Consider the following 24,310-nt stretch of genomic DNA (forward strand, 5'->3'; position numbering starts at 1 on the left):
AAAACTATAGTTTGTGCCTTCTCCACCATCAAAGCGGCGGATGCAACAGCTCTTAAACAGGGAACCATGCCCTTGACAATCAATGGCAACATTTTACCATAACAGGCTACCGGCCTGATTCTGTTTCCATGTTCCTGTCCCAATACTGCGGATACTATTTCACCATTGTCTGCAACATAGAGATGAAAAGTTAGTTTGTAGTCAGGTAATCCCAGTGCAGGAGCAGTACACAAGAGATATTTGATGTGACGGAAGGCATGTTTCATTTCCTCATTCCATTGAATGACTTCAGGAGAGTCTTTGAGTGTGGCTTTCCGCAATTCTGCATCATGGACGGCACACTCAGCTATCCAGTTCCTACAATAGTTCACTAGTCCTAGGAAAGACAACATCTCAGTTTTGTTCCTCGGTCGTACAATGACCTTAATGCTGTTCACTCTTTCTTGTGACAAAAATTGACAGCCATCCTTTAAGACAGTGGTGTCAAACTCCGGTCCTCGAGGGCCGCTGTCCTGCATGTTTTAGATGTTTCCCTGCTCCAACACACCTGATTTAATTAAATGGGTTGTTATAACGACCATTCATTAGAATCAGGTGAGCTGGATCAGGGAAACATCTAAAACATGCAGGACAGCGGCCTGAAATTGCCAGGGCGGGCTTTATACGATGATGGACAGATGATCAACAGTAACGTAATCACCCACGTCACAAAAGAGCGCTTAAGTTGAATTCGTTTTGAACAAACATGGCTACCGCTGGAGATCTGGGATGTTATGATTCTGCCATCGAGTCTGTTTTAGAAGACATCGACAGCGCATTCATTTTGAAAGAGGAACAGAGAGACGCAATCAAGGCATTTGTCGATGGAAAATATGTTTTGGCCGTCCTTCCTACGGGATTCGGTAAAAGTTTAATTTATCAGCTGGCCCCGATGGTCGCGAAGAAGATAAGACACAATGAAAACCCAGTGGCCATTGTGGTTTCTCCTTTTCTTTTGTGGAGTTGTAATCCTAAACGGAGAACTTGTTCGTATATGCATTGCCCTTTATTGTTTCGCTCAAAAAGGTTGACCGTGTGAACAAATACTCCCCCTACCCTTAAATTAATTTTACAACACCGGCAAAAATTGTTTGTATTCATTCTTCAAGCAAACTTCAAGTCTGCTTGTAGTTTAGTTCTGTTGACAACAACTATGCGGTGCTTAACATACGTCACATACTCTGTTGCTCTGATTGGTTGTAGATCTATCCAATTGAGTGAAGAGGCATTTGATTTCAAGGCTCATTTGAAACACGCACTGTAGTCAAAGCCCAACGGAGAGTGTTCAGACTCATATTCTTACTAGAATTATGAGTATGACAACGTCAGGCTATGAAAACACATCTGGTGCAGACAATTTGAGTGTATAGGCCGATCTAGTATCCAATCCATTTAAGAACATACTAACAAAGAAAGTATCTTCAATGTCGTTAATGTCCAATTTAGCGTTATCTTTCCACGTTTTTTGAAAGCGATTAGCATATGCAGAAACAGTTTCGTCAGATTTACGTTTACAATTTAGTACCTGAGTTACATCACGTTCTTGGAATGCATGTTTCGGCAAGAATTCAGACACCTCAGCAATGTGGTCTTGTTTATGCGCATGCGTTAACCATGGATGGGCACTGTCCTCATCTTCAGGGTTGTCAAATTCAACAGATAAAGTTGGACAAGCTTCTATTAATGTGTCTATCTTCACGTTTGGCATTAATGTACTCAAAATATAACGAGAATCTTTACCACTTAAACCTGAATGCATCAAAACAGCCGTGTACCAATTTATGAATGCTTTTGGATGTATAAACGGTTTTGGGGCGTCCAGCGCAATGCGAGAAATTTCAGATAAAGACAAAGGTCGATCTAAAATGTTATCCCCGAGGGTCAATAAAGGAGCCATAAATGTACCTCGTCCACTATGCTGATGTTCTCCGGCTCTAGTCCGTAGCATGTCCAAAATAGTAGTATTTGTGATGCATGTCAACACACCATTTATATCTTTGGGGGAAACTGAAGAGTCTGGATCTAATTTGACATTATGCTTATTTTGATACGCCTCTACTGCTTCAACAAAAGTGTCCATCGATACACCAGTAAAACGGTAAATATAAACGTCAACAGTTTTCCTCTGTTTCAAAAGGTGAAATATATTTTTGAATTCTGCCTGTAAACTTTCTTTGGTATATCTTAATTGTTCATCCTCGATCCGTCTCTTGTCACCTTTAAATTTCCTATTTGCAGTATCAAAAGCCCTGTTGCAGTTATTAAGCCACATGTTAATACATTGATCACGCCATTTTTCAGCTATTTGTCCTGAGATTCCCCTTGGGAAGACATAAGTAGCAGTAGCGCGGGGACAAGTCTGTGTTTTAGGCCGTCCGACTAAGCCGGAATCTAAAAACAACCAGTCGTAAACATCGTTATCCATCTCATCGTCATAAGCGGGAGGGCTGTTGAAATCGGATACTTGAGGGTACAGGGAGTTAACAGCGCTTGCGGAGTTTGTGTTTGAACCAGGCTGAGCAGACAGCTCAGTTTGGGAACTATTCTGCTCCATTGCAAAGTTTGTGAATTTCCTTAGCTTCTTTTTTACTTTTCTTTCTTTTTCAGCAATATTAGCCGGCCATTGTTCACCCATCAACTCCCATGCAATAAAAACCCCTCGCATGCAATCCGTATCCCAATCCGAATTGCTGACAGCTAGATTATCAATAAGGTATTTTCGAGCAATCTGCAATAGGTTTCTATCAAATGTGCCTTCAAGCGGTATTTGTCGTCTGTCCATTCATACAGATTAGTCAAATAAGGTTCTACGTAAAAGAATCCGACTTTAGTGAGCATCCATTTTCTTGGGGACATTTCGGTTACCTTTTGGTCACATTTAACAATTTAGTATTACAAAACTATTGGAGCACAAATTTGCATTGTGCCTCATACAGCTGTGGTGTGCTATACAAATAATGTTTGCTTAATCATGTTACTCATCACACATTGATTGCCTTTATACATGTTTATAGTAAAGAATGAAAGACTAAATTATATTCCACATTCTGTCTTTTTTTAAATTAAAGCTATGTGTCTGCATATGAGAAAATTGATGACCAATGACATGCTGGGGCTGAGCAGCACATGCATTGTCTACATTTATATATATATAAACCACTCTATTGCACTCAAGATCCTTTGTCCTGCGACAAAAATAACGTAACCAGCCGACCAAGGTACAACGTCGCGGCAACGTTGTCCATGGGACCAAAAAATAACGTAACCAGCCGACCAAGGTACAACGTCGCGGCAACGTTGTCCATGGGACCAAAAAATAACGTAACCAGCCGACCAAGGTACCACGTCGCGGCAACGTTGCCCACGGACCTAAAAATGACGTTACCAGCCGACTAAGGTACGACGTCGCGGCAACGTTGTCCATGGGACCAAAAAATTACATAACCAACTATTTAGGCCTTCTCATATTACAAATAATTAGCAGTCATCGAGTGAATTTAGATAGTGTCCAATTTTCTATTACAGTTTTTCTCAGTCGCTTTGATGCATTTCTCACATCACTAATTACATTTGCAAAACAGTTAGTTTAACCTCCACAACATTTAGTCATTTGTGCACATCATAGTAGCAGTTTCTCATTCCTTCCAACACATTTCAAATGCGCTTGGACACGCATCAATTACTTTCATACAACTCTCTGCTGTTTTATAACATTATCATTTGCTTAAGTCATGTCAGTCAAAATTAACTATACTTGTGAATACTGAATAGTCATTCCATATAAAACAAATAGTCATCATTTCATTGCTTGAGTCATTATATGCAAAAAAAATGAACTAGTTGTCAAAATATGTCAAGCTAATTTTACAACGTTTTTTTTAATCTTTTTTTTTTCTGAAAATGTCTCCTAAATTGAAAAAGTTTTCTCAGGTGAATCTCAACTTTCACCGATGAGAAGGGGTGTGTGAAGCATCAGTTGCAACCAACTTCTCTACAATCACTGTCAGAGCTGAATCCCATAAACCCCCACTTTACAAGCATATATAAACCAAGCAGGACATAGTGTTCATTTCTACAATACTGTGACACAGAAATGGAAGGTCAGCCTCGTGGAAGAGGGGTGAGGGTGCGGGTAGGAAGGGGAAGGGGACAAAACTGTGGAAGAGGAAGAATAGGCCAAGTACCAAGCGCTATCCTGATGAGATAACACACTCTAAAAGATTCTTTCCACGCTGCTTCGCAAGGGAAGATATTTGTTGTGATGTGGATGAGAACTTGTGGCCCAACAGGAACGTCAGGAGGTGTAGGAAAACTGCATGTACAGTTTTCCCTAATGAGATTGTCCTATGTTCACACTCACGGTATTTTCTTTTTAGTATCGCAATGACATGGTCTGTCAACAAATGACAGTACAAACAGTAAATGTGAATCTTGTCCAGTCTCTTGCACTCACACTCCTCCATACACTAAGGTGTAACCTACAATTTACAATAATTATCATCTAAACTTTAGCCATAGTTTACATCAGAACATCCCTCCAGAGTACACTGTTATATTGACAACATGACTAAGCAATTTGACTGTCTTATCCGTACACAATGACACAAGGACTTGTCATTCTGATGGCACTGACATGATGAACTAAGGATTTTGAGCAAGAGACTGGCTTTCGCAGGTAATCCATGGTGTTTTGCTATTTAAACGAATTGTTAAAAAATAATGAGAATTTCAATTCTGATCTGAGAAATGTACCAAAGCGACTGAGAAAAACTGTAATTCACGAGACTATCTCAAAGTCGTGCTTCTCGCCTTTCTCCCGTACAGAAATCACCATGTCCCCTTTAAAAATTGCCCAGGTTCGTTACTACGGTCAGTCAGTCCTCACAGGTAAGCAGAAATTAACGCAACCATATAATAATGATAATCATAATCTGCTCACCTGTGTTCTTAGCTGATGAAAATGATGTTCGCGACGCCAATTTGTTAAGATGATTTTCTGTCGGAGGATGGGCCAAGGAACGCACCACAATGAAAAAGAGTTGACTTCGTTTATTACTGTAAAGTAATTGAGATGAAGTGTGCGGACCTCAGGCAGCTCCCTGATGCATCATTAAAGCGTCCACCTGGCTTCCTAATCACATCCATGATGTGGTTGAAAGTGACAGGTAAAAAACTAGAGAGTTGGTTTTCAGTGTTGAGCATATGTGCGTGAAAGAAGATCTTTATTGAATTTCTTGTTGAATCATGATTTCAGCTGCTGATCCATGGTGTGAAAGAAAAAAGGGAGCCACAGCCTCTACGAGGGATGGAAAACCTGGCTGATCACCAAAAAGAGGAAGAATCAACCACCTCCAGCTCCCTTGTTCTCCGTATGCTCGTGCTTACGAGGACCCTCTGCCCGTCAAGAAGGAGAAGCACCGTGACCTTATGAAAATCCTCCTATTGGCACTTATTTGCTTTTCACAATGTATGCTTCATGATTTGGTTACCCGCAATGTTTTGGGGCTATCTCGTTGTTTATGGTCATTGACCTATGCACTTTTGTAAAGCTCCCCCTTGGAACTCGCTTCGGATAAAAGCATCTGCTAAATGTAAACAGTATTCAAACCAGGGACGTCTCGTTAGACCCTTTTTACTGGGGCATGTGCCCAGTATAAATCTGCTATGCACCAGTAAAATCTAAAGTTTGAGTTTTAACTATTTACTTTATTAGTCAATGCATTAATTTAGATTGATAATCCTAGAAAAAATTAACGCAGTATCCCAATGAACGCTTGTAAAAGGGTTTAACCGGAAACACAAACCGATGCAAGCAGAATTCCATGTCAGCCCGCTCTTCTGAGCTTGCCAAATAGCCACTGCAGCACGCACACAGAGGTCCAGACGTCGGACTCAACACACTAGTCAGAATTGAGGTAGTCTAAGAAAACATTACAAAACTAAAGATAGTATCTAAATGATATGTCTACCGATCATCTCATTTTTACCAAAACATAAAAACCTTATTACATGAAGCTCAAAAAAACAGTATTTGTGCTCAAATGAATGTGAAAAAAATGTGCACGCTCGAATTAACTGATTGATGTCCTTGCAGCTGATATCAAACTTGCGTCCCTGAACTGTTGTTTAGTGGGTTAAGCAAGGGGTATTTCTGTAGCTGTGCATTGTGCGCAGCAAGCTTGAAAGAAAAAAAGGGCTATGAATAGGGGCCTGTGCCCCAGTAGAGTTTTATGTCTAACAACTTCAAACCCTGTGGTACTTTACCTTACCCTTCTCCTGCTGGGAATTTGCTTAAACTAATTACAGATTAAAGGTGAAACAATCACAATCGGATAGCAGGTAACAAACCCATACCTCTTATTTTCTATAACCTATTAATCATTTACTCCATGTGATGGTATTCAAGTAACTTTTATAATTGAGAAAGATTGGGAGGACAGTAACATTTTCTGAAGAAGTATTCCCTTGGAAGTATCATTAATTAAATTGTTTGGTCAAAATATTTAGTTAAATACTAAATAGCACTGAAAAAAAAAATACTGAAGAATTACAAACCATAGCAAACCATACCATAGGTGACCTGTAAAGTATAAGGTCGTAGGTTGGAATCCAGCCATAATCTTTTGGCCTTTCATAATTTTGATTATCTGTTTAGTTAAACAGGATGACATCATTCTGAAATACCCTGCACAAATTCATGCAATTTCACCTTGAAATTCCTAACCTTTGTCTCAAAGCTGACCAAAGCTAGTACTCTGCCCTTTCTATTCTTTCAATCTCAACAGTTGGTGTGTAGTAGAGAGGATAGAGACACTGACTTGTAACCTTATGCTCATGAGTTCAAATCCCCATTCAGCCTATTGTTGTTGGCCAAACATGAAGTCGTTTTGCTCTCTTGTTGTCCAAGTCTCGATCTTCTACAGTGTACATGTTTATAATATTTTGCGGAGGAACCCGCATCGCTGCTTGCAGCTATTTTTAGTTATATTATTGCAGCTATTTTAATTATTACTTTTATCACTTGTATTATTGTTTTTATTGATTTTATGTAAAGCACCTTGAGCTACAATTCTTGTATGAAATGTTTTATATAAATAAAGTCTTACTTACTTAAATGGCCTTCTGTCCTCTGGTCAGTGTAAGGGGTCAATAAGGCAGTTGCTCTGAACTTAGGCTAGAGAAGGACTGTGTCCCGTTTCATTGTTTACGTTACTGTAATTAAAAGTATTGTTTGAAGATGACCACACAAAGGACAGTTGACCATTTGGCTGGCCAACTCCTAGGGTTTTATTATCTACTGCCCTGGAAAGAAATGCCACATCAAAGAACTTTGGGACACTTGGTATGGAGATGTATTGTTTCAAACTGACACTGAGTTGAGTTAGCCAATCACAGAGTTTGCTACATTGATTGATTGACCTTATAGAATGCCATTTGATCTAAAGTTTATATAAGGCAGTGCATGTGTGATAGTTCTCTATCACTCTTGCGAACGATTAGTTGCTAGCGCACCCTTCGTAATGACTGATCACAAAGTGCTTTGTTTAATCTTAAGTTTGTACAAGCTAAATAAATTAAATTGAAACCGCCATCATGTTCAAATCTACACAGTCCAGCTAGAATTTTCTTTCACATTATACACTGTGTTCTGCAGTTATCTAAAGGTAGGATATGTGATGTTATCCTGTATTCCATGCAGTCGGTGCATCTTCCCCTCCTGCACTCCCGTAGTGGATAATCTAATGGTGAGACAGCACTGAATTTTGATTTAAAATTTGAGTAGCATTGTACAAGGTGTTTATGGAACAATTGTTACTCAGTACAAGCGCAAATTACATTGCTGGATTTAATCTTCATGATAATGATGAAATGGAGTGAAAAAAACGTGTGTGAGGAAAACAAAATATATAACGATCTGTCAATCACCCTGGGATCTACGACGGTGACCCCTTCATCCTCTGCCAGGAACCTTGGGGTTGGACTACTGCAACTCGCTGCTCGCTGGTCTCCCAGCATGTGCAACCCGCCCCCCTTCAGAGGATTCAGAACGCAGCCGCCCGCCTGGTCTACAATCTACCCAGACGCTCCCATGTTATCCCGCTCCTCATCTCTCTCCACTGGCTACCCATCAACACCCGTATCAGATTCAAGACCCTGGTACTGACCTTCCGAGCAGTGAACGGGACTGCACCCGACTACATTAAGTCTCTCTTGCAGCCTTACACCCCCATCCGTCACCTACAGTCTTCTTCAGACAACCACCTGCCTGGCCCCCTAATGGTGGAACCAGCTCCCCACCTCCATCAGGGACACTGACTGTCTCCCCACCTTCAAGAAAATGCTCAAGACGCGCTTGTTCCGGGAGTACAACGGCACTTAGGAATGCTTGATTGGACCTGATGTTAGTTTCCTCCAGGATCACAATGACTCTTATTGAGTGACTTGTTGCTCTTGTAGGTTAGTTATAACGAAGTTAACTCTTGAACTCGCTGTTAAATATGTTATTGTTCTTCTACAGGTACAGTCTTGCACTTTTTGGGATTCATGTTGTTTTAATTTGTAACTTGTATAACTGCATGCTCTTATGGGTCTTCCCTTGGCACTTGTTTAGTTTTTCACAATGTATGCTTCATGTTTTGGATGCTTGCAATGTTTGGGACTACCTTGTTGTTATGATCAGTGACCTGTGCTCTTTTGTAAAGCTCTCTCTTGGAAGTCGCTTTGGATAAAAGTGTTTGCTAAATGCATAAATGTCAATATAAATACTGCAAGTAATCTTTCTTCCCACATTTACTTTTGCAGTCTGACTACAGTATGATCATCTGCGTTGCCAATTCCCTCTGTCTCCAAAATGTAAGTCTACGCATGGGTCAGAGTTTGCGTGGAGGACCACACATTTTCCCGTCAAGTTTGTTTTTTATAAATCACAACCTTTGCGTGGGAAGTGGTGTACTCACATTTTCAAACATTGCGTTCGCAATGTTTATAAATGAGACCCCAGGACTATTCTATTGCATATATTAAGTAGAATGAGATCCTCTTGATCGTTCAACAATTTCCTAAGATCTGCAATCCATGTCAAACATTGTAGGCTGGCGCAGTGCTTCATCCAAACAAAACAATGTTTTACTTTTGAGAAAATACATATAAAAAAATGTCAATGCACTTTAAAAACAACAGTAAATCACACATGCTTGCAACTTAATGTGATAATATCAATGACAACAAAAAACAGACCATAGAAATAGGTCTTCATAAATATTCATGTATTTCTTCGAATAAACGTCGCCCTGGAATAAACGACGCACCAAAAATGAACTTTGTGTAATAAACGCCGCCCTGGAATAAACGCTGCACCAAAAAAGTTATTTAATTGGTTAAATTCAACCCCAGTATTTAGTACACATGTACATAACTTTCTGCACAGCTTTCTGTTTGAAAGCTAACGTGTATGAATGTTTAGGCATGCTGCTTCAGATTTCTACACAATGTAGAACACTTGTATTTGAGACAGTTGTACTACCAACCAGTGTTGGGAAAGTTCACTTTCTACATGAACTAGTTCAGTTCATAGTTCACACATTTTTTAATTAACTAGTTCATAGTTCATAATTCAAAATTTTGAACTAAGTTCACAGCTCCAAAAAATGAACTAGTTCAGTTTTTTTTCAATGTGTTACGAGCTATAATTTTTCTGAACTATTTCCACAGCCCATATAGAACCACAGACAGCAATCATTTTATTAGTTTAACGCTGAAACTGTGTCAGATTTCATCTTCATATCCAACGTTTAATCCTTATCCAACCAGGATTTACATTCGCATTGAAGGGACAGCCTTCCCCCATTTGTTCTGTCTGCAATACCGCTCTCGGCCTCTACGCAACTTGGGCGCTCTCACACTTGCCAGGCATTAGAAGTAGAAGAAAGCACACGCAGCAATTGACTGGTGGGAAACCCTAGATACAGGACTGTTACCTGTGGTTTTTTCGCCTGGAAGTTTCTAGAAATCTGGCACATTTCTGAACGAAATCTAAAACAGTGCACGTTCACAGACACCAGAATGAACACGTTCACAGTATGGTTCATCAGACAGTAATACAGTATGTTCAGTTCACGTTCACCAACATTATGAACAAATTCATGAACTTTCGTTCAATTAATGCGTCAAGTGCTACCAACGCACACCTAATTGATAGCCAATGAGAAATTGAATTGCCGCACTCAGACCAACAAAGAATAGACAACCCAGCTAACATATGACGTAGCGAGTAGACGCTCATTTGGTCACCCAAACAACAAAGTAACGCTAGGGTAACGACTAGTAACGACTGAATAACAATAGCCAAATGTGTGCAACGTTAGTCAAACGTTCCGCAGACGTTCTTCAGCGTGTCCAGCGTTTAAAATTAAATGTTGAAGAACACTGGTCTCCATGACAACTTTTGTGCATGTTCAAAACTTTTGTTTTGGACCAGTGTTCTCTACGGTGGCCGACATGTGCAAACGCGCTGCAAATTAAGAAAACACATGCAAATACAGAAAACACACGCAAATTAAGAAAACACTAAGGGAGCACTAAGTGGAACAGTTTGATTTTCGTCCCCACGGAGCGAGAGAGAGAGCATATGAGAAGTTTGGGGCCGAAATTCAAGCTGTTCCACTTAGCGCTCCCCCTAGAGGCCTGGAGGAACTTCCGTTGTGAACTGGATGCAGCGTTTTTGGTTTGCGTGTTTTTGTTTTTGCAACGCGTTCATGTATTTGCAGCGCGTTTATGTATTTGGTTGCGTTGTGTGTATTTGCAGCACGTTTGCTAAATGCTGCGCATGTGTTGTCAAATTGATGAAGCTGTTTTCTTAATTTGCTTTTGTTTTCTCTATTTGCATGTGTTTACTTAATTTGCAGCGCGTTTGCACATGTTGGCCACCGTAGTTCTCCGCCGATCACCGACGATTACCAGCGTCCACACTACGCTCTTCTGGCAGTATACCAGCGCTTTACCAGCGACCATGGACGATTAGCAACGTTTCCTCTAACGTCATAGAACGTTGACCAGATGGTAATGGTGTGACGGGGCCTTTACATTTATGCATTTAGCAGACGCTTGCGAACGATTAGTTGCTAGCGCACCCTTCGTAATGACTGATCACAAAGTGCTTTGTTTAATCTTAAGTTTGTACAAGCTAAATAAATTAAATTGAAACCGCCATCATGTTCAAATCTACACAGTCCAGCTAGAATTTTCTTTCACATTATACACTGTGTTCTGCAGTTATCTAAAGGTAGGATATGTGATGTTATCCTGTATTCCATGCAGTCGGTGCATCTTCCCCTCCTGCACTCCCGTAGTGGATAATCTAATGGTGAGACAGCACTGAATTTTGATTTAAAATTTGAGTAGCATTGTACAAGGTGTTTATGGAACAATTGTTACTCAGTACAAGCGCAAATTACATTGCTGGATTTAATCTTCATGATAATGATGAAATGGAGTGAAAAAAACGTGTGTGAGGAAAACAAAATATGTTGGCCACCGTAGTTCTCCGCCGATCACCGACGATTACCAGCGTCCACACTACGCTCTTCTGGCAGTATACCAGCGCTTTACCAGCGACCATGGACGATTAGCAACGTTTCCTCTAACGTCATAGAACGTTGACCAGATGGTAATGGTGTGACGGGGCCTTTACATTTATGCATTTAGCAGACGCTTTTATCCAAAGAGACTTCCAAGAGAGACAAAAGTGCATAGGTCACTGATAATAACAAAAGATAGCCCCAAACATTGCAGGTAGCCAAACATGAAGAGAAGAACAATAAGAGCATGTAGTTAGACAAGTTACAATCAAACAGCAAAGAGGCTCAAAAGTGCAAGAGTGTACCTGTGGAAAAAGCAAGCAACAATAATATATTTCACAGCGAGTACAATAATTTTAAGACAGTTACAACAAACCAACAAGATCAACAAGTCTCTCAATAAGAGTCATTGTGATTCTGGAGGAAACTAACATCAGGTCCAGCCAATCATTCCTAAGTGCCATTGTACTCCTGGAACAATTGCGTCTTGAGCCTTTTCTTGAAAAGGTGGGGAGACAGTCAGTGTCCCTGATGGAGGTGGGGAGTTGATTCCACCATTGGGGGGCCAGAAAGGAGAAGAGCTTCTGGCAACGTTGCTGCTACGTTGTAGCAACATAATAAAGTGAAGGTTGCCAGGTGGTGCCGTGGACAACATTGCCGTGACGTCGTACCTTGGTCGGCTGGATACGTTATTTTTGGTCCCATGGTCAACATTGCCGCAACGTCGTACTTTGGTCGGCTGGATAAGTTAATTTTGGTACCATAGGTTACGTTGCCGTTATGTTGCCGTTACGTCGCTCTTTAGTCGTAGGACAACGGATCTCGAATGCATGTGGTTTATCCAGAGATGGAGAAATCACACTGGACTGCTCTCAGTTCTGACACTTTTGTAATGTACTCTGCACAAATTTCAATCACACACAATATTAAATGTTGCATCCCAGCCCGTATAAATGGAGCCACCTCACCAAAGGAGTCAGGTGGCTGAGTGGTTAGGGACACGGGCTAGTAATCTGAAGGTCGCCAGTTCGATTCCCGGCCGAGCCACATGATGTTGTGTCCTTGGGCAAGGCACTTCACCCTACTTACCTCGGGGAAATGTCCCTGTACTTACTGTAAGTCGCTCTGGATAAGAGCGTCTGCTAAATGTAAAATGTAAAAAAAATGTAAAAATGTAACGTAATAAATGTATACAATGAATGTAGCCCCGGCATGTCATTGGTCATCAATTTTCTCATATGCAGAAACGTTGCTTTAATAAATAAAATACTTCACAGAATTTTGAATATAATTTAGTCTTTCATTGTTTACTATAAACACGTACAAAAGCAATCAATTGGTGATGTGTAACATAAGCAAACATTCTTTGTATAGTAGGGATGCTCCGATCTGATCGGTGCCGATCAATATCGGCCGATATTCCCATTATCGGTTTTGAATCGGCGTTCTCAAAACGGCCAATCAAACATGGCCAATCAGATGACATAAAATCTGCGAGAAGTACTATCAGAGACGTTTCAATAAAACGTTAGACAGTTAAACGTTAGTTATTTTTCCAAAACGGAAGCTAGCTTTAGTTACGTAAGTTAAGTAGAAGTATAGATATTAGGGTTTAAAAATACTTTTGTAGAAGTTGAAGTATAAACTCAAGCTTTTTACTCAAGTAAAAGTATAAAAGTCCTGGTTTCAAAACTACTTAAAGTATAAAAGTAAAAGTAGTAATGTAAGGGGAAAAAAAAGCCACAAGCTTAGGCCGCACCGCAGGGGGGCCTATGATGCAAAAACCAACCAACCCCCCCAAAAAAAGTTTTTCTAAAGGCCATAATGACTATAATGTTATATTGAAATGTTAATGTTGAAAAATTTGGGCTGCACCTGTTTATACCCATTGAAAATGAACACATTTTTGTACAATGCAAATACATTAAAGAACCATGTGTACTACTTAACATTAACATGTGTTTCATGGAGCAAAAGATATGATAAGTAGTTGTAGGCATTGTAAGTATTGTAATGGTGCAAAAAGTCAAACTTCAGAGGCATGTTATCAATAGCCTTTATTCAAATTAGACGGCGAGTTTTTGAAAGCCATTAGCTGCTGTACTTTGGTGCGCAGAGCTTGCAGCCTATACGAAAGTTGTTTTTTCATCCAACCATTTTTTAAAATTCTTCCAGGTACGGCCAGGGATGTAGAAGGGTTGTCTGGTCTTCCTGGCTACCAACCTCCTCGCTGGTGCTTGGTTGGGACATTTTGCTCGAGTTCTCTTGAATCTCTGCCACGGACATCTTAGGTTACATACATATGCTATTTCGTTGCTGGAGTGGGACATGATTTGCGTCATGTGTAGGAGCAATGGTTTCCACACAAACCAATAGGGTGTCGGAATGGTATATGTTTATACTTCTCATCCAACCACAATCAAACTCACTCTATCCGGATGGCGCGATTGATCTGGATAGTTTATTTTTTTGGTGTGTGTTTTTTTTTACGATGACAAGCTGGAATGAAAACAAGCCTAACTGCAATTGGAGTAACAAGGCTATTTTTTTAATGTAAGGAGTAGAGAGTACAGATAATTGCGTGAAAATGTAAGGGGAAGAAGTAGAAAGTCGTCTGAAAAATTATTAAGTATGGATACCCCAAATTTCTACTTAAGTAAGGTAACAAAGTATTTGTAGGCTACTTCGTTACTTGACACCTTTGCATACTTCAACTTTCCAACCACTCCTCGTCAGATCGTTGTCACAGCTATTGTGGTAGTATGCGCTTTTGACCCTTAAGCATTGCTTGATTCACTTGCCTTCTGTAAACCTGTTTTCTTTGTGACCAGGATTGTCATCCGAGAACCCAGTCCCTGTCTGCCTGCCGACCTCACTGATTCACCAAACAAGACCACAACTCAGGACTACACCCAATAAATCACCTAATTGTATCTGTGCTGCGTTTGGGTCCACTCTGTACTACATCGTAACAATTTCCAAATGAAGAAGACAGTTTGGCTGTTGTCTCAAAAAGTTGGTGCACAAGGAACAAATGTTTTTGGCTTCCATATAAAACCCAGGAGAGATTGCGGAAGGCAGTGATCTTACATGAAGTTCCAGACATTGAAACATGGGAGGTGTTCTCCATGGAGATATTGAAGATCAAGGGTGCGTATATTAACTGAATATTTTCAAATGTCAGTTTTTCTAATGTGTAAACTGATAAGCTGCTATTTTCTTTATTTTCAGATTCGAATGACAAAGCACAAGTGCCTGGTTCAGGCTGAAAAAGGTTCAAGTCTTGAAACAGAACCAGAAACCACACAAAGGAAACGGAAGTAAGATTTTGAGTTTGAAATAAATTGAAGCTTTATTATACAACTATTGTTGCAATTCATGCTGGCTGTCTTTCCCAGGCAAAATCCAAAGTATGACCAGACTGACTCTGAGGAGTCTGACACTGTAGAACAGCCCTTCCCACCAGCGCCGAAGCCCCCCACCTTTTCCACTAAGGTAGGTATGTGTAAGATGTTTTTTTTAGGGCCATGATTCATTAATGGAATTATTATTATTTACATTTATGCATTTAGCAGACGCTTTTATCCAAAGCGACTTCCAAGAGAGAGCTTTACAAAAGAGCATAGGTCACTGATCATAACAACGAGGTAGTCCCAAACATTGCAAGCAGCCAAAACATGAAGCATACATTGTGAAAAAACTAAACAAGTGCCAAAAGGGAAGACCCATACTTGCATGCAGTCATACAAGTTTACAAATTAAAACAACATGAACCACAAAAAAGTGCAGGACTGTACCTGTGGTAGAACAATCAATAGTAAAATATTTCACAGTGAGTACAAGACTTAACTTCGTAATAACTAACCTACAAGAGCAACAAGTCACTCAATAAGAGTCATTGTGATCCTGGAGGAACCTAACAACAGGTCTAGGCAAGCATTCCTAAGTGCCGTTGTACTCCCGGAACAAGTGTGTCTTGAGCCTTTTCTTGAAGGTGGGGAGACAGTCGGTGTCCCTGATGGAGGTGGGGAGCTGGTTCCACCATTGGGGGGCCAGGCAGGAGAAGAGCTTGTGTTGGGACCTGGCAGTCTTGAGCGGTGGGACCACCAGGCGGTTGTCTGAGGAAGACCGTAGGTGACGGGTGGGGGTGTAAGGTTGCAGGAGAGACTTGATGTAGTCGGGTGCAGTCCCGTTCACTGCTCGGAAGGTCAGTACCAGGGTCTTGAATCTGATACGGAAGACATGGAAGATTTCCCATTTTTGAATAGAGTTGAATAGAGACCCTGTTTCCATCCCTCTTTGACACTCTGTGATGACGGTTGGTGGTACCTTCAACTGAACAACTTCATGTTTTGGTGAATTGAAGTATTAACTTATATATTTGTGGAATAATAAAGTACCAGATTATTCTTATGCCAACAGGTTCCATTCTGTCCTCCTCATCACTGGGTTCAGCTGCTCACCAGTCTGAAGGTAACTGTATCTTTACAAGATAAAGCTCTTGGATTTATTTGAGGCTTTCAATAAGTCTCTTCACAAATCTCTTTTTCCAATGTTGGTGATGAGGATAACAATTTCGTCTTTGTTTTTCAGGAAAGGGATCAGTGGCCAACTTGCCAGCATTTCAAAGTAAGTGGAGTTAAACATAGATTATATTTGTCAGAAATATTAATCTATCAAGCATTGCACAGTCAGTCGGTGAACAAGTTTAAGAAAGCTTTATTGCTTGTGGCCGGCCCACAAGGAGACAAAAACATCACACGCCATTGTGCTACAAAGTTTGTCTGGTTCACAAGTCTTCAAGTAAGACTATATATTGGTGAGAAGTCTCCTCCCCTGCATATCAGCTGTCAATATGATCGATCCCAGAAACAGAGTGCGCGTGCACGTGGAAACTTACAGAGTTCTCTGACCCTAGGCTTGACCATATGATTCACTCAGCACAGATAAGGTTAACACATTTATTGCACTTCTAGCATACTAATGGTCAACCTAGGTCAGTTTGTCTGTGTAAGCCTCGTGTCATCTATAGATCATGTGGGGAGAGGGTTCTCTGCTGGCAAGGAATGCTGAACACAGAATCATTCTTATTACAGGATAACAGTTACATCTTCAATTTTTCCAACATATCCCTCCTGTTTATCCTGAATAAAAGGTGTTATTCCAAAACCACGCCTACACACAGCCAATAAAATCAAAAATACATAAAATCAAAACAATTCATAAAAATAAAACATACGTAATATTCAATAAGACTATACAGCATTATAGTCTAGTGGTGTGAATGCTTGGACATGACGGAAGCCCATGGTATTGGGTAAAACCCGTCATCACGAAGCAGAATGGTCATTTGATGTCTGATGCGTTGGACCTCATCTCAGATCTCCTTCACACAAATTAAAATAGAAACAAAGATTGTAACAAAGAAATCGATACAGAAATTATCAGGATATAAAAACATGCCTACTTGTTGTCAACATGGTCATCTCTAAAACCATCAAACATTCAGTAGACTGTCAGTCAGGTTTTTCTAAGACAGGCCCTGATTGTGCTCTTCCTCTCTAGTTTAGGTGATAAGCATTTCTCTCAGGTCAGGGAGTCATCATTCAACCAAACAAAAACCTGTTTAACCCTTAAGTCACCCCAGATTTTGTCTCCAGGTGTACTCCCCCGGTCAAACTTATCTCCATTTTATAGATTGCAAAATAAGCTCCCCCGAATCTGATCTCCTACAGAGCGGCCAGGACTTTTGGTCAACAGACATTTCTCTCCAGCCTACTGCTAACTCTTTTACAACCTCTTCATGATAAAAGATCATTTTGGCACATCTCCTGAAATCTCTTTACATGTTCTCAATTTCTGTTTTCAAATTAATATCAACTTTCTGTGGTGCAACCAAGTTTCTCAAAAACTAAACATCAAGCTTTAATGCAACTCCCAAATAATACTTAATCAAGTCATATAAATGAAGTATTGTAGTATCATGGTCACAGTATTGTTATCTCCTCTTCCGACAGTCAATAACTGTTCTCAAAACATTCAAACTTCTGCCCTGGAACATAACAAATCTACTGGAACATCTTTACATAACTGGTAGAACGTATCACGATAGGAGTGTTTGTACCTAAAGTTTATTCCACAGAAAACATTGTTTACTTATCTCAAGATTAAAACTTCACTTCTGAATCTCTTTACCATTTGCATTGTTATCAATGAAATAGTCAAATCATTATATCCGTAGTCATAGCACCATTTAGAATTGTTCATACGTTTGTCCACAAACATACAAAACAGAAAACGCAATGTCATCCCCATGACAATTCCCCTTGTTTCTCAAAGTCCAATTTGCTGAAACTGATGCCATGATTGTGTGCATGGTGATTGTGTAATCTTCTCATAGAAAATGTAGTCTAGTTGATCAAAACAGCAACCTCAACGCACTGTACTATAGGCAACCTCAACGCACTGTACTATAGGCACAGCACAGAGTTTTCCTTAATTTGACGTCAAACAAAATGCACGCTTGACTAACGTGTACCATGCCATTTCCTCTGACACTAGCCAGGAATGACCCTGTTCACCTCGGCTCATTTTCCAGGATTTTACGTGTAAAATCGGTCCCCACAATCCAGTCTCCTTAGGTCAGGGACCTCTCACTGGATTGAGACAGCATCTCTCTCCTGTCTGCGAATTTCAGAAGAAGTAGACTACACAGCAATTAAAATTACATTCTCACAGAGGTCAGTTGAAAGCAACTGACTCGTCGTTGGCCCATTCCTTAAACATTACATTTCTTTAGCTCAACAAAGTTCATGCATATCTTGTTCTCACTCAAATCGGGGTATGCTAAAAAAGTTTTTTCTTAAAGTTTTTCTTGAATAGTTTGTAAATCCATATGCTGTAGACCGTCTTCGTTATCACTCCCTCCTGTTGAGACATGATTAATCTCATGGCTCAATATTGTAGCATAACAAAATAGATTCTTTAGTATCACAAGTTCCTCCTGTGAATTTACATAACCCCTCATTTTGGTGACACTCCTTGCATATCTCTCAAGACAGTGTCATCCGCATTTCCTAATGTTAAGACATCTTGTATGGCTGCCTCTTTTGCTGCCACATCTGCTTTAGCATTCCCAGAAAAATAAAATCAATGTTATCAGTATGAACTTCTAGTTGAGCAAACAAATTCTTCATAATCGCTATCTTTCCTTTTAGATAGTCACTGGTGTTAAAACATTGCATCTTTTAACCATAGGGAACAGCAAAGTAAACATTATCCATTCCAACCACTAATTTTCAGTTATTAAATCCAGTTCTCAATACTAGTTCGTTTTGCTCATCTCAGCGGTGTTGTCTTTATCTGTCCTATTGTTTCCACTAGTGGCATCATACAGGAGCAATCACCTTTTCAAACCATAGTATAGGGAAGACTATTATGAATATTAGCAACAGTAAGCTACAAATGGTACCACGAAGGTCACAATACTACGGATGAGGAAATAGGTCACCCATCCTTTCTTCCTTTCCCTGCATACTGTCTCCTATCTTTTTAGCCTATTTAGTCTACACCCTATGTCTCTGTTGGCCGTTGATTTCTTCACTGAGTTTGAGACGCGCCGTTCTTTAAGAGAATGACTCCCCTTTGTAGTCAGACTTGTGCCTCAAGACTGTGGTGTGTAACTAATCTGTCCCTGTATCAATGTCCCTTACTTACAATGTGATAAATGCATCGAAAACGTCCTCTCTGCTATTTTGACTGCAGTGAGTGTGGTGAGTAGTACCTGATACGGTCCCTCCCACCTGGGCTGGACCAGTTATTTCTTTTTGATAACTTGAATCAATACCCAACCTCCTGGTTTGACTCATCCACTCTTTGGTTTACTGCTTCACCTGGAACAGAATTTAGCAGAAGATATCTATTTTCTAGTTAGCATTTTGTATAAAATCGGTTAACTTTTTGATCCACCTCTTCAGGAATTTGGACTACTTCTAGTAGAACCAACACAAGTTCTTCAGAATTCTTATCTTTCCAGGTGATCATTGCCCTATTTATCCATTGTTGAGCAAACATGTATAACAAGACAATACCTCATCATTTGATATTCAACTCTTATTACTTATATCTAGAAATCTGAAACCCTAGAAACCCTTTTAAAAAAATCAACTGTTAGTCTAAAATTTCTTTCACTCCAAAAACCTTTTCTTTCTTTGAAAACAGTTAAGTTTAAGACCTATGTTGTTCTAGATTATCTATTTGACCAAATCAAATCTCTTTTTGTCAAAGATATGATAAAAACCATTGTCTTTATCCTAAACCAGAATTCAATTTGTATGTTTCTCAAATGAAAATATAGACTAAATAATGTTCCCAATGTAGCTATTCCTTATCACAGCCTAACTGTTTATCCAAAACATTGCGTCAGGCTCTTGATAAAACATGCAATCAAACTTAAAGCCAAATTACAATAAAACTCAAAATAAAAATAAATTTTAGTTATTTTCTCTTTCTCATTTCATAACTTAATTGCATCCAATACCTTTATCAAAACTCTTAAAAACCCTAGATTTTTACTATTTTGACTTAAAATGTTTTCCCATACATTCAAAGTAAATGCATATTTCCCTTTTCAGAACATCAACGTGTTTAAACCAATCATCTCTTCACATCCACAAAACGTTCTCTTGCTTCATTTGATAAACTTTAAGTCTATATTTACCAGCCATTACGCTCTCAACATGCGTAACGCACGGACAATTCTTCAAATCTAAATTTTGCGGACCAGAAACCCAAATGAAAATATTTAATTGGAATATTTAGTAGTTTGTATATGATTTAATGCAACACTCTTGTGACTTTCTCAATTACTCTTAGTTTTTTACTTGAATAACTCAAATCTATCACATTGTTTCCATCAGCGCCCGCTTCAAACTCGAATCACACAAACGGCGCACTCTGGAACAAGCAAAAACCTTTTTTTTCTCTTTGAACAATACAGATGGTTGGCGTTTACCTTCTATTCACTTAATTTTGCTCTATAACTCTTCCGATTGTATTGGAACCAATTTATAAACCAGGGGTTCAATTTCTGCATTCTTATTGAATACCATAACACATCAAAGATATGCCGCTTTTAAATACAAGTTCTGGTCGGAAAGGCTTCAAAAAACCTCCCTGTTTGGCTAGGAATTACAACAAATGTTTATCATGCATTTGTTAACCACCAAACTTCGAATTCTTCCAAACGGACACATCTCTCAGCATTAATACTCACATAATTATGCAGAATTACCCTCTGGGATCACCTTTGCAAAAATTCAACGTAACGGGACTCTTAGGCCCCACCTTTCCTCGGAATTTCTGAAACTCATGTAAAATGTACTCAAACGACCAAAAACCTTGTTAGCAAATGTATCAAAATACTCATCACTTAACATATTTCAAAAGTAACCTAATTAATGTGTAAAAGTCGCTCCGAATCCATCTATTTCTCTACATTTGCGTCTTTAATTTCTCAATTTCTCAATGAGTCTGCGCATGAGTCATGTGATTACTCATCTGGATCTCAAATGTCAAGCTGCAATTCCTTTACTAGCCTGTACTGCCACCATCGCTGTTGAGTCTGTCTGTAAGTTTGTTAGCTACGAATGTCGTTACCATAGTTGCAAATTCAACTTCCTGGACTCTCCTCGGTCTCAGGACAGAGCAAAATCTCTGGCAAAATGCACTTTCTCTACGTTTTCACCATTAGCCATTTGCCATTAGCTAACAAAGCCACAGCTTGGATCTTTTCTTCTCAGATCCCAAAGCTATCCTAGCAATTTGTAAAATACTTTGTTCAACAGACTGGCAAATTCGCTAGAATCATGTCAGCCTTCTTTAAGACACATTTGAGACAAAAATGACCACATTCTCCTCACTACTCTTTAACTTTAAAAATGGAATTCAAACCAAACCCAAATGTTGGTTTCCTTATGTCTAAGCATTTCACACTTCCTCTGTACAACTTTTTAAAACAATTAACCATGGTTATATTTACATAGAACCTCGATATTTACAATTCTATCAACTCTTAGTACTATTTCAATTTCAACATAAAACTTGGTCCAAAGTCTACATATGCACCTAAGATTGCTCGTCAGAGATGTTTACACATATCAGAGTTCTGGTTGGTCAAGTCTTCAACTAGTCCATTTGATTAGGTAAATATTAATACCACCAAACTCATACATTTCAGCAAAACAACCTCAGCAGCATCAAACACATATATGTAGCACCTTTGCCCTTAACAACATGTAGGCCTTATTTTTAAAAAGTCACGCGTCTATCTCTTTCATCTTTTTCGTGCTGCACGGAGTATATTCTTTACAGTAGCCTCCTCAATAAGGCTATGAACTTTTACAGGTTATATTTACTTCAATGGCATTCTCACAGAATTAGCAAAAATCTTTCCATTTGGTTAGGTATTTGAATACCACCAAACTCAGATATATTTCAAATATCTCAGTTCTGGTCGGTCAGATTATAACTAATACTGTTACCCGGTTCTCCCGTCACCACGTTCTTAGTAATTATAACCCCGCCTATTTACGTCACCAGTACTACTCATGCATCAGTTTTCAAAACACTTTGCTCCACCAATATTATGCACACGCTGTTAGGTTTTAGCAAAATGACTTAATTCACGGATACACCACCAATACCGATCTCAGTAAAATATGACGCCCTATATTAGCTGCACTGGATTTTCACCGGGTCTTAGCAGATATAGGACCAGAGTGCATCTTTACCTACTGCACTGTGGAGTTTTTGTCTCAACATAGGCCTAAAATAAAACAAAGTCGACTATATATATACAATTTATTCTTACCTTGTCCATTGAAAGCTGTGCCTCTTAGCTAGTCCAGAATTCCGTCACCTTTCCACCATCCTCCCCCCCCCAATTTTTTTTTTTTTGCCTCTTTTTAAACAGCCATATTTGCTGCGAGGTTCTCCACCGTTGTGCACGTCTGCACAATTTTAGTTCTTGGTTCTGGATGGTGGAATGGATTTTGGAATCCGGCTCGAAGGACCATTGTGTCAGAAATATTAATCTATCAAGCATTGCACAGTCAGTCGGTGAACAAGTTTAAGAAAGCTTTATTGCTTGTGGCCGGCCCACAAGGAGACAAAAACATCACACGCCATTGTGCTACAAAGTTTGTCTGGTTCACAAGTCTTCAAGTAAGACTATATATTGGTGAGAAGTCTCCTCCCCTGCATATCAGCTGTCAATATGATCGATCCCAGAAACAGAGTGCGCGTGCACGTGGAAACTTACAGAGTTCTCTGACCCTAGGCTTGACCATATGATTCACTCAGCACAGATAAGGTTAACACATTTATTGCACTTCTAGCATACTAATGGTCAACCTAGGTCAGTTTGTCTGTGTAAGCCTCGTGTCATCTATAGATCATGTGGGGAGAGGGTTCTCTGCTGGCAAGGAATGCTGAACACAGAATCATTCTTATTACAGGATAACAGTTACATCTTCAATTTTTCCAACATATTTACATACTATAATGTTTAATGTAAATATTCGTACAATTATGTATTTGATTCGAAGGTGCTAAAGCAAGGATCCAAGTGAGGACTGGCAGGAAGTGGAGGGCAGAGGAAGTAGTTCAAGAGGCAGATGCAAGGCTGCGTCACAGGAGCCTTGTGGGAGTGGTCAAACGAGGTCGAGCAGGGCTAGGATCCTTTCCAACTCCCCAAATGAACACCAGGGGGAAGGAAGGTCAATGACTTGTTCAGGAGGAGGTGAGAGCAGCAGTGGAGGAGACGAGAACCTGCAAGGCAGTAAGAATGAAGCAACAGGGAGCTTGGACGAGATGGGAGAATGCGGTTGAAAGGAAAGTGACCTGGGCTGAGCTTTGGAAAGCCAAAGCCAGCATCAAATTCCTCATCCAGGCAGTGCATGATGTGCTTCCAAGCCCGTCAAATCTCCACACATGGGGCATAGCAGAGACACCAGCATGCCCACTGTGTTCCAAGAGAGGAACCCTGGAACACATCCTCAGTTGCTGTACAAGGGCACTTGGAGATGGTCTGTACAGGTGGAGGCATGACCAAGTCCTCAAGATCATTGCTGAAGTCTTCATCGCAAGACTGGCGTGGGCAAAGCAGTTCCGACCCTGACAAAGGCGAACCATCGCCTAATTTTGGACAAAGATACCGACCAGAGCCAAAAAGGGCGTCACACGGGTGGCTTTGTTGAAAAGCTAGCGTTTTACAGGCACATTTTTTCTTTTTGGGATTTGCATAGGAAACAGGTGTCAAAGGACTTTGATATTCACTGTATGTTCATTTTACCCACCGAACTGTCGTTATTCAACTATGACAAGGTAAAATCGGTTTGGCAATCAATCGCCCCTTTAAAAGGTGACAACAGATTTTGATTTGGTTGATTATGTAATCATTTACTCAACTTCACTGGACTGTTAACAAATAACACTAATATTTTCCTTCAATAAAGTGACTAGAGATAGTTATTTTGTATAGGTCTGCCTACATGTTACCACAGGCGAGGGGGGTGTTCCATCAACGTCGATTAAGGGAAAGCGAGACTTAAGTCGCCAAGTCTCACTTACTTTAGCGAGAGTTCCGTTCCATTAAGGTGGATTATTCTAGTTCTAGCTACGTACCTCCCTACGTA

At 39.9% G+C, this 24,310-nt stretch overlaps 2 long non-coding RNA genes across 2 annotated transcripts; both read left to right on the forward strand.

Moving 5' to 3' along the window:
- The first annotated feature begins 14,468 nt into the window (after positions 1-14,468).
- Positions 14,469-15,095, forward strand: LOC124483736. Its single transcript, XR_006957895.1, has 3 exons — positions 14,469-14,765; positions 14,847-14,935; positions 15,014-15,095. It is a non-coding gene; the product is annotated as an uncharacterized LOC124483736 (long non-coding RNA).
- Positions 15,096-15,782: 687 nt separating this feature from the next.
- LOC124483155 lies at positions 15,783-24,082 on the forward strand. The gene is made up of 3 exons (XR_006957775.1): positions 15,783-16,088; positions 16,209-16,244; positions 23,222-24,082. It is a non-coding gene; the product is annotated as an uncharacterized LOC124483155 (long non-coding RNA).
- The last annotated feature ends 228 nt before the right edge of the window (positions 24,083-24,310 follow it).

This window comes from Hypomesus transpacificus, chromosome 21 (genome assembly GCF_021917145.1).
Source record: "Hypomesus transpacificus isolate Combined female chromosome 21, fHypTra1, whole genome shotgun sequence".
Taxonomy (NCBI): domain Eukaryota; kingdom Metazoa; phylum Chordata; class Actinopteri; order Osmeriformes; family Osmeridae; genus Hypomesus; species Hypomesus transpacificus.